The sequence below is a fragment of the Primulina eburnea genome, chromosome 8 (genome assembly GCF_022965805.1).
Source record: "Primulina eburnea isolate SZY01 chromosome 8, ASM2296580v1, whole genome shotgun sequence".
Taxonomy (NCBI): Eukaryota; Viridiplantae; Streptophyta; class Magnoliopsida; order Lamiales; family Gesneriaceae; genus Primulina; species Primulina eburnea.
The window spans coordinates 32,739,429-32,757,742 of NC_133108.1; positions in this window are offsets into that span (position 1 = coordinate 32,739,429).

Consider the following 18,314-nt stretch of genomic DNA (forward strand, 5'->3'; position numbering starts at 1 on the left):
CATGAAATCAAGAAAAACGTCAAAACGGGAGATTTTACGACCAGGGGTAAAACGATCATTTTACACCAGAAAATTAGATAAGGTCATGGCAGTGCTCTAAATGCTATTTTTGTGATATTTTAAATGTTTATGAAATGTTAAAGATTAGTTTATGATTTTTAAATGTCTAAGGGATTTTTATGATTTAAGGAAGACATTTAAAAGACATGTTGCATACTTGGTTTCAAAAACAAAATGTTATGTGATGCATGATTTTTATAAAGTGATGAGAATGTAAATGTTGAAGGAAGTGAAGTGATTGTGACTAATTCGTTAATGTTGGCGACGTCATGAGGGTTATGGTCCCAGTGGGAGCCCGAGGATCGTGTTTCCATCATTACGAATATGTGGTAACGGTTTTGTGGTAACGGTAAGAAAGGAAATATCGTGAGGGGAAAAAGCCTCAGAGGGAGCCCATTTATGGGAAAAGGCCCCAGAGGGAGCCCCGACGATCGTATTTCTATTCGAAAAATGATATGCCAGAGCCCAGTTGACCGGTGAGAGTGTTGCTGGTGTCCCCCGCCGCCCAGTACTGTGGTTACATGTAGATGGATCCATCGATTTATGATCATGATCAGGAAAGTCACAATTAACGATCTGAATTCAACAAAAGAAAAAGAAAAGGAAAAGGAAAAATGTTTATGATCATGAAAAAAATTTTATGTCATGTCATATTGAGGAAAAAGGAAAAATGTTAAGGTTTATGAAATGAATGTCATGAAAATATTTATGTTTAAGTTTATGCATCATGAAAATATTTATGAAAATGTTCATGTTTGAAGTTTATGCATCTTCATGAAAACGATATTTTAAGTACAAGTATTTTTCACTGTTATATGTTGACTGTATTACGTATTATTTGTTATTAAGATTATGGTGTGTTGAGTCTTTAGACTCACTAGGTGTGATGGATGCAGGTGAGGTTGAGGGAGGTCTTGACGGATGATTTTACTGGACGGATGGCGTACACAATCCGAGGACCAGCGGTTCTATTTTTCCGCATTTACGATTATGACTCATGATTTATGTTAGAGATTTTTAAGATTATTTATTTATGTTTTGAGAGATTTTTGAGAGATTTAGTATGGGCTATACTTTTCAAATTTATTGCTTTTATGTTTAGTGAAACAGTTGACGATTTCATGTTATGACTATTGCACTTGATTTTTAAAATGCTAGTTGGTTGGTGTTTTATTTTAAAGGGTAAAATATTTTATATAAAAATATTTTGACGAGGTTTTTGTGTATGCCGAAAATTGAGTGTTTTTTAAAAAAAATTAATTTTCTAGTACTTTTAAAGCAATAAAAAGGGCAGGACGTTTCAGAAACTACTGGAGCAGTTGAAAAATTTTCTTAAACTAAAGAACCAGTCGAACATGCTATTTTTGAAGAAACTGAACAGCCAGTTCAGTCAGCTACCGTGACTGAACACACAGTATTTTTAGAGGCTCAACTAGAATCGGCACAAACTGAAGAAGTGCCAACTGAAGAACCAGCTATTATTTTAGTTGTACATCCAACTGAAGAACCAGTTTGTACATCAGCTGCGCAACAAGCTGAACAACCATCTACTGTTTCAGCTGATCAACAAACTGAAGAGCCATCAAGTACCCTTGTAGATCCGAATCCTTCTCTTTCTTAAAAACTTCAACATGAATCCTTACTAGAACATGATTCAGAATTGGTGACACTTGAAGCGGATACAACCTACAGGTCTCTGATCATCTTTGATCGACAAAACAGAGAACGGGAACCAGCAGCTTCTGAAGCTATGCCTCCTAAAATCTCGATAGCAAGTGAATCCTTGATCGAAGAAATTCAAGAGATTCAGTCCAATCTCGCCGGTATAGTGTCTACCCTGTCAGATATCAAGTCAACTCAATTCTTGCACACCATGAGATTTGATTCGATGAAAGACAACACCATGGGAATTTTGCACAAAATCCAAAAGGACGTCACTTGTTTATTCCTTCAATTAGACGAACTTCGGAAAGACAAAGTGTCAACTGAAGCTCATTTCCAGACTCAAGCTTTGGTTACAAGATGTTTAGACTACCTGGAAAACACCATATTTAAAAGAATGGATTTACTACAAGACATTCTCTTAAATGATATGTCAGATCTTAACACAGATGTGCGGACTTTATCGAGAAAGGTTGACGGGCTTGACAAAAAGGGGGAAGAACAAGAACCAGAGGAATCTTCTAAGACATCCTCAAAGAAATAGATTCTTTTATTTATTCTAATTATTTCATTCTTTTATTCTTTGTACGAATATGTACATTGAAAGGATTATTTTATCTACAAATATTCGATTCAGATGATCAGTTCATAAATTCCAAGTTCTGTCAAACACCAAAAAAGGAGAAATTGTTGGAAACTGAATTTCGGTTGTTTAACAAACTAAGTGCTTAAATCCATTGGATAAACTGGTCAAGAAGTTTGAGAGTAACTGAACAAAAATTCAAATCTGAACCTACGCAGTCAACTGACTGATCAATTGCTACATTCAGTTGTAAGCTTACCAACCATTGCTTCAGCTGATTCTTCAGCTGAAGACGTCATCAGTTAACGAAAAGGACGTTCAACCGACAATAGTACAAAAGCAGACTGCAACAGATAGTGGGAACGCCGCAATTTAGTAGCATTGTACGAATGTCAGTACAATGTTGACATGGAAAGCCAATGGATATAAAGATTCAAATATTAATTGTTACCGTTGAAGAAAAACTTATATATAGCAGAGAATAGCAGCTGAGAAATAAGCGTGAATATATCAAAATTCTGAACATCTAAACTCTTCTATTCTCTGAAAATACGATGTTACTCAGTTGAAAGAATAGCTCACGCTTATCGCATATATTCAAAGAAATCAAGGCTATAGTTTCGAGCTTTCAAGCACATTGTCATCATTGTAAAACCTGATCATGTAAGAGATTATTTGTGCTAAATTCAGTTGTATACTGTGAAGCATTTTTTAAACTAAGAGTTTCAGTTTTGGAGTGTTTGAAATCACCGAACATTCGTAAAATCTCGTGTCCTTATCTCAGTTTTTATTCTATCTATTAATTAGTTTTATTCCGCACTTAATTATTAACTGATTGATATTGACTGACAAGATTCTGGGTATCAGTTTATCACTAAACTGAACTAACCTGGTATTCAATCCTATCAGTATCTATGTTCAAGACCTTGAAAGCTACAGGACTCCATGCTTTTCTCAGCCTCCCCATCATCATTACAAGGATACTCTTCTGGAATTCTTTGCAAATGCTTTTATTCTTTGCAAATGCTTTTATAATCGATGCCAATAAAATTTCTTGCACCTTTGGTGGAAAGATCATTCTCTTGGTAACGCCATATTTGCAACTACTTTTAGTCTGCCGAATCAAGTAATTGCTGATGTCTCTCGGCCATGTCAATCCAATATTTCTCAGATAAAACATAAGTTCTCTGCTACTTAAAACGCCATCTCAGTTTTATGAAAAAAATAAGGAGATGAATATGGAATTTCAAGTGCTGATGGATCTTAGTTCAATGGCACTGCTGATCAAAGCTTGATCATTTGATGCCAATACTAAGGAAAAGTTTTGATGATGGTCTTTATCACTGCTACTATAAAGGTGAGCTGGTATTCAATTATTTTAGCTCAACAAATTATGTGTTGTTTTGGGCGTTTCTGTCTCTGCTGCTCAAGACTTGAGCAAGACAAATATGTTCGATACTGCCAACGTACTCGAGCGGTAAAATCTCGTGCCTAAGCGCCGCGTTGCGCGAAAATTTTGAAAACCAACACAGTTGAGCAGTCACACGAGAAAACTCAGTCATTTCTTGTCCAAAAATTACGAATTTACTGTCAAATCGATTATATCGAAAAGTACTACGTTTTGTATTTTAAAAGTTTTTCCACAAACCGACCGAAAATTCGTAGGATTCTAAATGATAGCAGATTCAATTTTTGAGATCTAAAAATCGTTCCAAAATTGTTTCAAACATTTTTGCTCAAACTTTGCATAACATAAACAGATTTTTACACACAATATACATCAAAATATTTACTATGACAAGATCGAAGCGAAAAATAAAAAGGATATACATGCCTTTGCGTCTAAATGGTCGAAGATAACGAATACCGACGCGGTGGATTACGGGAGAAGATCGGGAGACGCTTGCTACACGATTCTTGCTCGAAAAAGGGATGTGAATCTACAAGAATATTACGATGAAGAGGTGGCTGCTGCAAGAACACTCAAGAACCCTATCCACTCTCAGATTCTGCAACGTGTGTGTGTGTGTGTTTTGTGTGTGCGTGAGTGTGTGTTAGATTTGGTACAAATTTTTTTTTGCTTAATTAACTAATTAGGGGCCAATAGTACTTAATTAAATAATTAATGATAAAATAACAATATTCTAATTATTTAATCTCACTCAAAGATTTATTACAAATAATTAAGCATGAACTTTTAAGATTAAAATCTCCCAATAATCAAATTATTATTTGAAAACCTTAAAATCTTAAAATCACCTAATAAAAAAATTAGATTTTAAAATGTTAAAAATCCATAAATAATTTGAAATATCAATTTCCTAGACTTGAAATAAAATACCACATTTTCATAAATCGTCAAAACATCACCTGTCTCTTTTCCAGATCTCGCATCGAATATTCGCCTGAAACAAAAACTCAAGAAAACATTTTATCGTGCATTAAATAAACATGTAATAATTTAAAATAATGCAAATCATAAATCATGCATCGTAAAAAAATCATTTTAAAAATTAAATAATTAATTTAAAATTTTGATAAATGCATGGGTTTTCCGTGTACTAATTTTGGGTTTCATAGTTCATCCCCCACTTAAATAAATTCCGTTCTCGAAATTAAATCTTACCAAACAAGTTCGGGTAGCGACTTCTCATATCTGCTTCGGCCTCCCAAGTGGCCTCCTCCACTGATTGATTCAGCCACTGAACTTTAACCAACTTGATCACTTTGTTCTGAAGTCTCTGCTCCTGTCCATCTAGAATTCGGACAGGTCTTTCCTCATATGACATATCTGGAGCAAACTGCAATGGCTCATAACTCAAAACATATGAAGGACTTTCCATATACTTCATCAGCATCGAAACATGGAATACATTGTCTACTCCAGCTAGATTTGGCGGTAGAGCTACATGATAAGCAAGTGTCTCAACTCTGTCAAGAATTTCGAATGGCCCTATGAATCTCGGACTCAGCTTGCCTCTCTTCCCAAACCTCAACACCCTTCATTGGTGCTATCTTCACGAATACGTGATCTCCTATGGCAAATTCGAGATCCCTTCTCCTCTTGTTAGCATAACTCTTTTGGCGATTCTGGGTGGTCTTCATCTTGTCTCGGATCTTGAACACCACGTCTGCAGTCTGCTGATCAATCTCTGGGCCAAGTTCTGATCTCTCACCAGCTTCATCCCAATGAATCGGCGATCTGCACTTCCTTCCATACAGTGCTTCGTAGGAAGCCATACCTATAGATGATTGGAAACTGCTGTAGGTAAATTCTACTAGGTGTAGTTTTGACTCCCAATTTCCATGGAAATCGATCACACATGCTCGCACAAATCTTTCAATAACTGAATCACTCGCTCAGACTTGTCATCTGTCTGAGGGTGAAAGGCAGTACTGAATAGTAACTTTTTCCCCATAGCTGAATGTAAGCTCTTCCAAAAGAACGATGTAAATCTCGGATCCCTGTCAGACACAATAGAAACTGGGATCCCGTGCAATCGGATTATCTTCTGGATATAGAGCTCTGCATAACTGAGTCATTGAGAAAGTCGTCTTCAATGGTAAGAAGTGTGCCGATTTAGTAAGTCGATCCACTATAACCTAAATAGCATTAGATCCTCTGACTGACCTCGGCAATCCAACAACGAAATCCATGGTGATATTCTCCCATTTCCACTCAGGAATAGGGAGCAGTTTAAGCATCCATGCTGGCCTCTGATGCTCTGTTTTCACTTACTGACAAGTGAAGCATTCATATACAAAGCGTAAAATATGTCGCTTCATCCCTGGCCACCAATACATCATCTGTAAGTCTTTGTACATCTTGGTACCCCCTGGATGGATAGAATACGGAGATGTATGTACCTCTGTCAAAACATCTTTCTGATCGTATAAAGCCCAAAATCAGTACACGTAAAACTCATGCATAAATTTAAATTTTAAATTATTTATTGAAGTTTAAAATTATTTTAGCGATGCATGATTTATTATTTGTATTATGTTAAATTATTATATGTTTTTTTTATTCACGTTAAAAATGTTTTCTTTAGTTTCATGTTTCAGGCGATTATTCGACGCGAGATCGTGGAAATGAGATCAGCGACGATTTGGACGATTTGTAAAACGTGGTATTTTATTTCAAGTCATAAAAGTGTTATTTTAAATGATTTATTAAGTTTGTAAGCATTTTTAAAGTCTAATTTAATTTTTAGGTGATTTTTAGTTTTTAAACTTTTAAAGTTTTTCAATTGTGTATTTTGTTTAATTAGGAGGTTTTTGGTAAATTATTGTGGATTAACATTTTATTAACTTTTTAATTGGCTTGAAATTTTAATTAACCTGATTTATTTATTTAATTAAGCATTTTTCCCTTAATTAACTCACACACCCACGTTACACTATTACACACAGAACACACGCATACACACACCACACTCGATAGACACAAACATTTCATTGCATTTCCATTTCATTCTTTTTAGAGAGGAGGCCGGGGTTCATATAGTTTTTGGCAGCCACCCTTGCCTCAATTTATTCAGCAAATTCACGTACATTTTATCCAAGAAAAAGTGCCACAATTCATCCCGAATCAACTCTCGCATCTTTCCGCTTCAGTATCGTCGTTTCGTGAGTATATTCATCAAAGCATGTATATTATTTTGTTTTTCCATCGATCTCGTCATATTATATGTTTTATGTTTATTGTGTACAAAATCCATGTATGTTGTGCAAAAGTTTGAGCAAAATGATTTGAAACGATTTTGGATAAAAATTTTAGATCTCAAAACCGAGTTTGATGTCATTTCGAATACTGGGAATTGTTGGTTGATTTTATGGAAACACATTCAACATATAAAACGTATTAATTTTTGATACCTTCGATTTGACATTAAATTCGTAATTTTTGGACAAGAAACGAGTGGGTTATAATCATTTATGTGGGACTGCTGAAGCTGTGAAATTTGTATCACAAAACCCGTCATCCTTTGTTATTTTGAATTTTGCAAGTTATAGGTTGGTTTTCTGGAATTGTTTTCAACATATGAATTGTAGTACTCTGTGTTATCTTCGATTTGATAGCAAATTCGTAATTTTATGATAAGAAACGACGGAGATATGATTTTTATCATAAAATCACACAAGCTCTAAAACTTTTGTGTCACAAAACCCGTCACCCTCTGTTATTTTGGATTCTGCGATATATAGGTTGGTTTTTATGAAGTGTTTTCCACATATGATTTGTATTACTCTGTGTTCTCTTCGATTTGATAGCAAATTCGTAATTTTCTGATAAGAAACGAAGGAGATATGGGTTTTGTCATAAAATCGCACAAGGTGTGAAATTTCTGTGTCACAAAACTCGTCACCATCTGTTATTTTGAATTTTGCGACTTATAGGTTGGTTTACTGGAAATATGTTCAACATATGATTTTTAGTACTCTGTGTTATCTTCGATTTGATATCAAACTCGTAATTTTCTGATAAGAAACGAGGGAAATAGGATTTTTATCTTAAAGTCGCATAAGCTGTAAAATTTCTGTGTCACAAAACCCGTCATCTTCTGTTATTTTGAATTCTGCGACTTATATGTTGGTGTTCTGGAAGTGTTTTCGACATATGATTTGTAGTACTCTGTATTATATTTGATTCGATAGCAAATTCGTAATTTTATGATAAGAAATGATAGAGATATGATTTTTATCGTAAAACCATTCAAGCTGTGAAAATTTGTGCATGTTCTTCACGTTTTCTCAAGTTTTGGTTGTAGGTTTCGTTGGGATCTCCTGTATCTTTGTTGATGTGGTTAGGGCAGCATGTCCAGAGCGTACCAACGAAGCCCTCTATGCTTTTAAGTGTTTTGGATGTGCAAAAATAAAATGATTTATTTTTTAGGTATGCAAAATATCTTGTGACCAAATATAAACGAGTTTGGAAGCCCGTGAACGTGGCCGGGGACCTCTCCACCCCGGTAAAGCATGACCAAGTTTAGTTCAGGATTGGAAATCGTAAATCATGACCAAGGACCAATCCACCTGGTAAAGCGTGACCGGGGATTTCATGTATTTGGTAGTAGACATCCCTGCCAGCCCAGTACTGTGGTTTAGTCTGATCAGACGCATTTATGTATGGGTCACTTTCTTTGAAACATATCTCTACGCAAAATGATGTTATGCATGTTCAAGTATGTATGATGCAATTATGTTTATGAAAAGTTTTATGAAATGATGGCACGTCTATGCTTATGTAAATACGTTCAAGTTTAAGTATGTATGGTCTACTTTAAAAATGCATGTGGTTTTATTACATATTACTTTTTATTCTTAGTTTATATATGTTGAGTCTTTAGATTCACTAGACTTGATCGATGCAGGTGAGGACCAACACGAGGAGACGAGGGATGGGGATCAATGAGTTGGCTCGTTGAGTCTTTATACATGTTGAGTTTTTAGACTCACTAAACTCGAGGACCGCTTACGTTTTAAGAAATGTTTATGCAAGTATCAAATACTATGATTTTCACGGGATTACTTTACGATGTTCAAGCAAGCGCTTTTGCAAACTTAGGTTGTAGTTGTTTTATTTCAAACATTTTAGACGAAAAAATTATTTTCATCTCAATTTGAAAGTTTATTATTTATTTAAGAAAATTTTTTTTTCCGCAAATTTCAAGTAGTTCAAAAATACGGTACGTTACAGATTTCCTTTGTACCTCACGATACCATCGGACACTACATAGAGTACACTGCCCTTGGCTTCATCCTTCAGTCTCCATTTTTGCAACTGTTCATATTAAGTCTGACCTCTACGGATTCAGTCTAGCAAAGAAGACTGGACTGTCAGATTAGAAAACTTGGGAGCTCTGCCCTTAGGATAAATGTAACGCTCCAGATTCGACGAATGTCCTCACTGTATCAAACGGGTCTTTCCAGCGTGCTTATGTCCTCACTCACACGCACCCTATGAAACTTCGCAGGAGGTCACCCATCCCAAAATTTCCCTAAGTCAAGCACGCTTAACTTTGGATTTCTTATGTGATGAGCTACCGAAAAGAAGATGCACCTTCTTGATATGAGTAGTACCAATCAAATCTTTTAAGCCCTCCTCAACTGTACAGTCCATTACATTGAACAGTCTCGGAATCCCTCTCATTCCGTGTGAGATCAGTTCATTCATATTCCCTCCACCTAGAAGCCTGCCAGGAGCCGCTCATTGTCCGTGCAACCTCATGGCACCGACGATCACTGATAAGTGCAAGATTTGCACTTATTTTATATTAAATTCCATTTTTGAATTATTCTTGTTTCGAACAGAATTATGCGTTTTGGTTTGTTTTTGTTGTCATTACAGGAATGGAGAAAACAGTGGACACGAAGTCAAGTCGAGTCAAGGAAACATAGCGCCATGAAGCACTCGGACACAAGCTCGAGCGCACCCGCGCGAGATCACGCGCAGCCGCGCTCGCACAGAAGAAGCGAATGACCAGAAGCTCGCGCGCGCCCGCGCGCGCAAAGAAGAAGCGAATGACCAGAAGCTCGTGCGCGCCCGCGCGAGATCACGCGCAACCGCGCGCACACATTCACGGTCAGACACAGCAACTCGCCTGCTACCGAGCCATTTCATGCGCCACCGCTCGCGCGCCGCGTTCCAGAATCACATATAATGCGCGAGTTAGGTCAGAATGGAAAAAGACACGCCGTTTTGGACGAAAAAACAGAGGGAAGACTCGGAGCGAAGGCGAGACGAAGGCAAGACACACGAAGATCAATTACAAAGACGAAGAGCGACGAATCTAGGGACAGAGACGACACTTCGGATTTGTTTTTGTATTTCTATTTTCTCATATGTCAATGTCTAAAACTTTGAATATGCGTCGTTTTTATTTCGATTTCGTGATTAACTAATATCCCGTTCTAGAGACTGATGTAGCTTAGTGGACACGATGATTTGACGTGGTAATTTTATAAGATTGAATTCCATTTCATGTTTACTTGTGTTTCTCTGTGTTTATTGCACTGCAATTTACTGGCCATAAATTTTTTGTTGTTTGATTAATTCTACAACTCGGGAGAGGGACTAGGATTATAGATCATTAGAACAAATCGTTAAATGTTTATAGCGTTCGGAAGGCGTATAACTTTAGCGAGACTTAGTAAGAATATTGTTTGCATTTATCTACGAAACTTAGATTCGCATTAGGAATAATTGAATCGAAGTTGATAGATACAGTTATTCGTCACTTGGGAAAGGGGGAATAACATAACCTAAGTGTTCTTGGCCATTAAATAATTGAAATTCAAGAATATAAATTCAACTGTGAATATTTATCGTGGAAACTTTGTGAAATCATTTCTGTAGATATTTTTCTCTCATTATTATTTCTCAATTCGGTGATTTAATTAATTCATTGTGTTCAATTAATTCGTTTAAACAAACCAACCTTTTATTTGATTTTCTAAATAAAGTTGAGACTATTTTAATTACGAGCACTGATATACATTTTTATACACACTCCTCGTGGGATCGATATCTGTACTCTAACCAGTACTAAAACTTGACATCGTACACTTGCGGTAGTGAAAACACGCAACAGTCACCCATTCCAAAATTGCCCCAAGTCAAGCACGCTTAACTTTGGAGTTCTTATGTGATGAGCTATTATAAAGAAGATGCACATTCTTGATATGAGTAGTATCAATCAAATCTTTTAAGCCCTCCTCAACTGTACAGTCAATTACATTGAACAGTCTCGGAATCCCTCTCATTCCGGTGTAAGATCAGTTCATTCATGTTCCCTCCACCTAGAAGCCTGCCAGGAGCCGCTCATTGTCCGTGCAACCTAATGGCACCGACGATCACCCCCCGCCTTCTTCTGCCCCGGGCCTCACAATAAACTTCTTGGCCAAACCTCTGAATCTCTGACTGAAGAGATCTCTATGCTGACAACTGGGTTACGACTGCTACCTTCCTGCTCAAAGCATCTGCCACTACATTAGCTTTCCCCAGGTGGTAGATAATTTCACAATCGTAGTCTTTACTAACTCCAAACACTTTCTTTGTCTCATGTTCAGCTCATTCTGGGTGAAAAAGTACTTGAGGCTCTTGTGATAAGTGAACACCTGGAATTTCTCGCCATACAAATAATGTCTCCATATCTTCAACGCAAAGACAACGGCAGCTAACTCGAGGTCGTGAGTCCGGTAGTTCTTCTCATTCACTTTCCATTGGCTGGAGACATAAGCTATAACCCTACCATGCTGCATCAATATTGCGCCTGCTAAGCCTAGGAAACTACGGATCTCTGATGGGTTCTTCGGCTCAACCCATTCTCTTACTGCGGCCACTTTAGCTGGATCCACCTCAATGTCATTGCTAGATATAATATGTCCCAAAAATGCTACTTTCTCCAACCAGAATTCTTACTTACTGAATTTTGCAAACAACTTGTGACTCTGCAAGGCTTTCAAAACTGTACCCAAATGCTGACTATGCTCCTTATGGCTCTTCGAGTATATAAGAATGTCGTCAATGAATACTATGACCAACAGATCTAGGTAGGGCTGAAATACTCGATTCATTAGGTCCATAAAAATCTCCAGAGTATTCATCAGTCCAAATGGCATCATTAAGAAATCGTAGAGCCCATATCTAGTTTTGAAGGTTGTCTTGTGAACATCTGCATTCTTTATCTTCAGTTGATGATATCCAGAACACTGTAGTTCCTGCAACTGATTGAATAAGTCCTTGATCCTTGGTAATGGTATTTGTTCTTGATCGTTACCTTGTTCAATTCTCGATAATCGATACACAACCTCATGCTTCCATCTTTCTTCTTTACGAAGAGTACTGGTGTGCCCCATGGTGAGAAACTAGGGCGGATGAATTCTTTGTCTAGGAGCTCCTGAATTTTTTGTTTGAGCTCTAACATCTCTATTGGAGCCAAACGGTATGGTGCATTAGAGATTGGCACATTTCCTGGAAAAAGGTCAATGGCGAACTCCATTTCTCTCTCTGGACGTCGTATGGAAAAATGTCAGGAAAATCTCTAACAACTGGTACATCAGATATCGACGACGAGGGTGCATCAGGTGTTGAAATAATACTGACCAAGATTTCTGACACCCTTTATGTATAAGTCTTTGTGCCTGCATGCAAGAGATCATGTGATAGAAAATTCTCCACCTGTCTGGCTCAAAAGAAATTGCTCCATTCCCAACGGTCTTACCAACACTGAACTTTTTTGAAAATCATTAGAACTATGTTCTTCGTCAGCCTGTCCATCCCCAAAATAACATCGAACTATAGCATTGGCAGCACGATCAGATGGGCATAAACTAGGTGGCCATGTAGTTAAAGATCGATATCTCTGACCACGCTAGTTGCTGATAACTCCTCCCCTGATGGGACTGTCACAAAGTAGTTCACGTCGAGTCCAGTGGATGGACATTCAAATAATTAGTGAATGTCTCTGAGATAAAAGAGTGAGTGGCCCCGGAATCTAACAAGGCCTTCGTGGCTACTCTCTTTATAAAGATATTCCCTGAAATACATTAGCACAACACATAAACTTATACCCCAAAATACTAATCTTAGCCTCATGCATATTTGTAAATTTCTATCCAAAGTCTTCTAAATACGAAGACAACATACTAATATCCCCAAGCAAAATTCGAGGCATGCATGACCAAAAAGAAATATTGTGCTGAATTAAATAGGTTACCAGTCAGTAGGGTCGTGTCTGGGTTCGTCTCCTCGGCATACATGGCGAACACTCTCCCCTGCTTTGGCTGCTTCCACTACGGGCAGTCCTTCAGCATGTGATCATTGGCCCCACACTTGAAGCATTTGCCCGAGCCCAATAAACACTGCCCCATATGTTAGCGGTTGCATTTCGGGCACACTGGATACTCACAAGACTTCTGAGGAGCCTTCCCTTGTGGTGTAGGACCATTGTCTTTCGGCGGTCCTTGAAACGGCCTCTTTCCCTGATATCCCTGGAAAGGGCTTTTGAATTACTGTTGCTGCTGCTTCTGCTGTTGTTGGGGCGCCTGATATGTCCTCTTTCCCTGTCTGTCATTCTCAATGTCTTTCTGGTCCTGCTCTGCCACCAAGGCTCTCGACACGGCAACAATATAAGTAGTAGGACCAGCCACTCGAACATCATGGCGCAAGATTGGGTGTAAATCATCAATGAAATGCCTCAGCTTCTCCATGACATCATTCACAATTAGGGGCACGAAGTGACACCCCCTCTCAAACTTCCTTATGAACTATGTCACGATGTTGTCTCCCTGTTGCAAAGTCATGAACTCTCTAGTCAATCGGGAGCGAATCTCCTCAGTAAAGTACTTGGAGTAAAACACCTCCTTGAAACCCTCCCAAGTAAGGGTCTGCAAATTTACTGCCACCGATGCACTGTCCACCACAGTCTGGCATCTCCTGATGACAAGTAAGTAGCACATCTGACCTCGTCTGCATCCTGCAGCTCCATAAAAGTGAATATCACCTCGATGGACTTAATCCATCCCTCCGCTATCATCGGGCCAGTAGTCCCTGAGAACTACTTTGGGTCCATCCTCATGAACCTCTCATACACTGCCTCTGGCCTGGTCCTCGCTCCCGTGTCTACTCCAGTGTTGTTCTCCGCAAAGTGAGCGAAGAATTGTGTCATTCCTGCAAGCATTTGCGACTGTATATATGGCGGTGGACGAGGATGAGTGGCTCTCTCCTCGTCCCTCTCCTCTCTATCCTCTTCGCCTGCTCCCCGTGCAATCATACGTCTAGGAGGTTTACTGTTCAACAATTTACCCAAAACGTAAACCAACATGCATGAACATAACATCCATATCATCATAAGATGAACGTAATTTGAACTTAACCATGTAAATGCTGAAATCATGACCTTGATTCTTACTACATAAAAGAATTGTAAAACTTTAAAACTTACGGACTTGAGTCTTGACTTCGTGAACTTCTTGCAACTGGCAGTTGGCATAACCCTTTACAAGAACACCACTCTGGTAACAACTTTAACAAACCTTATTTTAAAATACTTAAAATTTGTGGGAAATAAAAAATTTTCTTAAATAATTAACCATCTGTAAAAATACAATTGTAAATAAAATGCTTAATCAAATATTTGAAATGTAAACGAACTTGCAACAAGTACTTGTTTAAAACAAAATAAAGTAATTCATTAAAATCAAAGTAAATGAGTTCAACATGCATAAAAATCTTTAAAACTTAAGCGGTCCTCGGGTTAGTCCTCCGACCAGTCCGAGCCATCTCACTGGTCTCCGCCTCTAGTCTCCTCAAACTCGTCCTTACCTGCATCGATCAAGTCTAGTGAGTCTAAAGACTTAACATGTATAACTAATAATAGCAAGTAGTACATAATAAAGTCACATGTGTTTTAAAGTAGCACATACGTATTTAAATTTTGAACATACTTACATAAACATAGACGTGCCATCAATTCATAATTTTCATAAACGTGCTTGCATCGTAGATACTTAAACATGCATAATTATCATCATTTTACGTAGAGATATGTTTCCAAGCAAGTGACCCATGCATATTGCGCCTGATCAGACTAAACCACAATACTAGGCTGGCAAGAATGTCCAATGCCACATACATAAGATCCTTAGTCATGCTTTACCGGGTGGATTGGTCCCTAGTCATGCTTTAACGGTTTCCAATCCTGATCATAACCCAGTCGTGCTTTATTGGGGTGGAGACGTCCCCGGACACGTTCTCCGGCTTCCAAACCCGTTCATAATTAATCATAAGACAATTCGCATACCTCAAAAACATAAAACATTTTCTTTCCACGCCGAACATACTAATACATTATGCATGCTTACTCAAGAAAAAAAATTAAATTATTTTTTTTTTCAGAAAGCTTGGCGCTCGGGCAGTAACTTCTTACCGCTCGAGCACGCCCGTCCAGAAGGCTTGGCGCTCGAGCGGTAAAATCTCGCGCTCGAGCGCCTCCCTGCACAAATTTTTTCGAAAACCAACACAGTTGAGCAGTCACACGAGAATTATCATAACCCACTCATCTCTTGTCGAAAAATTACGGATTTACTGTAAAATCGAAGATATCGAAAAGTACTACGTTTTGTAGTTTAAAAGTTTTTTTTTCTAGAAAACCGGCCAAAAATTCACAGGAATCGAAATGACAGCAGATTCGATTTTTGAGATCTAAAAATCGTTCCAAAATTGTTTAGAACATTTTTTCTCAAACTTTGCATAACATAAACAGATTTTTACACATAATATACATCAAAATATTTACTATCACAAGATTGATGCGAAAAATGAAAGTATATACTTGCATTTAAGTCTAAACGTTCGAAGATAACGAATACTAACACGGTGGATGGCGAGAGATGGCCGGGAGATGCTTGCTACACGATTCTTGCTCGAAAAAGGGACGTGAATCTACATGAATTTTGCATTGAAGAGGTGACTGCTGCAAGAACACTCAAAAACCGTAGCCACTCTCAGATTTTGCAACGTGTGTGTGTTGTGTGTGTGCGTGAGTGTGTATTAGATTAGGTAGGAATTTTTTCCCTTAATTAACTAATTAGGGGCTAATAGTGCTTAATTAAATAATTAATGATAAAATAACACTATTCTAATTATTTAATCTCACTCAAAGATTTATTACAAATAATTTAAGCACCAATTTTCAATCAAATTAATATTTGAAAACCTTAAAATTTTAAAATCACCTAACAAATAAAATTAGTTTTTAAAATGTTAAAAATTCCATAAATCATTTAAAATTTCAATTTCCTAGAATTGAAATAAAATACCACATTTTCATAAATCGTCTAAAACGTCACCGGTCTCTTTTTCCGATTTCGCATCGAATATTAGCCTGGAACATAAAACTCAAGAAAATATTTTATCGTGCATCAAATAAACATGTAATAATACAAATCATAAATCGTGCATCGTAAAAAAAAATCATTTTAAAAATTAAATAAGTAATTTAAAATTTTGATAAATACATGGGTTTTACGTGTACTGATTTTGGGCTCTACAATCTGCCACCAAGAAAAACCCCAAGAGGAAGCTTATTTTACATAGTGATTATGAGCAAACATCTTCTGAAGGCTCCGCTGCTATGTCGATTACACTGCCAACAATGATGAAGCCAAGAAATATCAAGGTTAAGGCTCCTTAGAAGACAGTTTTTGTTACTGATATTTTTTTTAAACCGCCATTCTCTCCATCCCCTACTGATGTTTTACCCATCATCCAAGTTTTCACGTCTTCTAAATCTCAACCAACAAAACTGAATTTCATCACACCCTCTATCTATTGTTCCCTCGAGAGTGGTTTATCCTCCAACATACTACTTTATCCTAGACCAAAAGGAGTTATCATCGGAGATCATTTGCCAGAAACTACCCGATCTAGGCTGCTTTGCCCTGATGTTACTGGAAAAGGAAAGGCAAAATGGTTGTTGAACCAATTGCTGAAGAAGTTGATGAATATGAAGCTCTAAAAACCCTCTGTGCAGACTCAAATTGATTTGAACGTGCAATAAATCGACATTTTGCTGATCAAGAGAATTAATTTTCTGATGAATGGGTGAAGATGCGAACAGTCATTTGGTTTGATATGTTTGAGAAGAACAAAAATAAACTTTCAAAAGAAGTAAGGCCGAAAACCATGGTCTTTAATCAAGAAAAAGCTAACATGGTGATCATGACAACGACCAGAAGAGCTTACAGTTTGGCCAAGATAAAAAGTTTTCGAAACCCTGCCTACTTTGATGGCTAACTACGATCCTCATGGTTCAACTGCTTTTCATGATGTTGTAGTTATTCAACAACTCAATAACAATCATTCAACTATGATTATGAGTATTTCAGTAATGAAAGTGGACTTTTCTACTAGAGTTGCTTCCAAGGCACATACTCAATCGGACTTTCAAGCTAAGTCAATAAAGGAAGTTGCAAGGGAAATTTGAATGACTCCCGAGCTATTATGGTGATAAAACATAATAAACTTGTAGAAAGACAATAGAAGAGTAATCAAGAACTTCCAGAGAATATTGACAATGTGCATGCCTTCTTCGCTGCTCAAATTTCATAACTACTTAAATATATAAAGGAGTCTGATCCCAAAAAAAGATAAAGAACTGAATGTTCAAATGCAAGAGATGCCAGGGACATTCATCCAAAACCAGAACCTCTGAATTATTTTTTTGATTGAATTATTTTTATATCCTATTTCGGTTATCTATGAAATACATTTGAATTATCTCTTTGTGTTGAATTTTGGCATTACCAAAAAGAAGAAAATTGATAAGTATTTGTGGGTTTTGGAGATGATTCCTAAGTCATTAAAAACCCGAAGCATTAAAATTCAGCAAACGAACAATATCGGTGTCCTCATTTTAGTAGGCCCCTCATGTATATTTCAGAATATCACATTAACGATTACCGAAGCAGAAAATACATTCTTCACTGGATGATCAGTTAACTTCTGTTGTGTACTGATTAAGTACTGACTATCTTAAAACATCATATTTGTTTTCTCAACTGATAATGACATATTATCAGCAAATCCAAACATCAAAGAATATTCAGATAATACAAAAATATATATATTGGTATTTGAATGTCAGTGTAACATGCATTTATTGTTACATACAATTTTTGGAATACAACGAATGACACGTGGCATCCAAAATATTTGTTTGAATCTAAACATTGCAAATCATCTATAAAAAGCCCATTTCAAACTTCAGCAAAATCTTGACTTTATCTACAATAAAATTATATTTTCTACCTAAGATTAAAATATTTGCTGAAAAATTTCAAGCACAGACATATAGATTTATTCGATCTATTTCAAATATCATCTTTGTCCAACCTCTTACTCACAAATGTTTCAAAGTTTGTAGTATTTTTGTGTGAGTTTTAGTAATTGACAAAAATAGTCTTTCTGCTCAGAAAGTTATTAAATTGTGAGAATTTGTTGCAC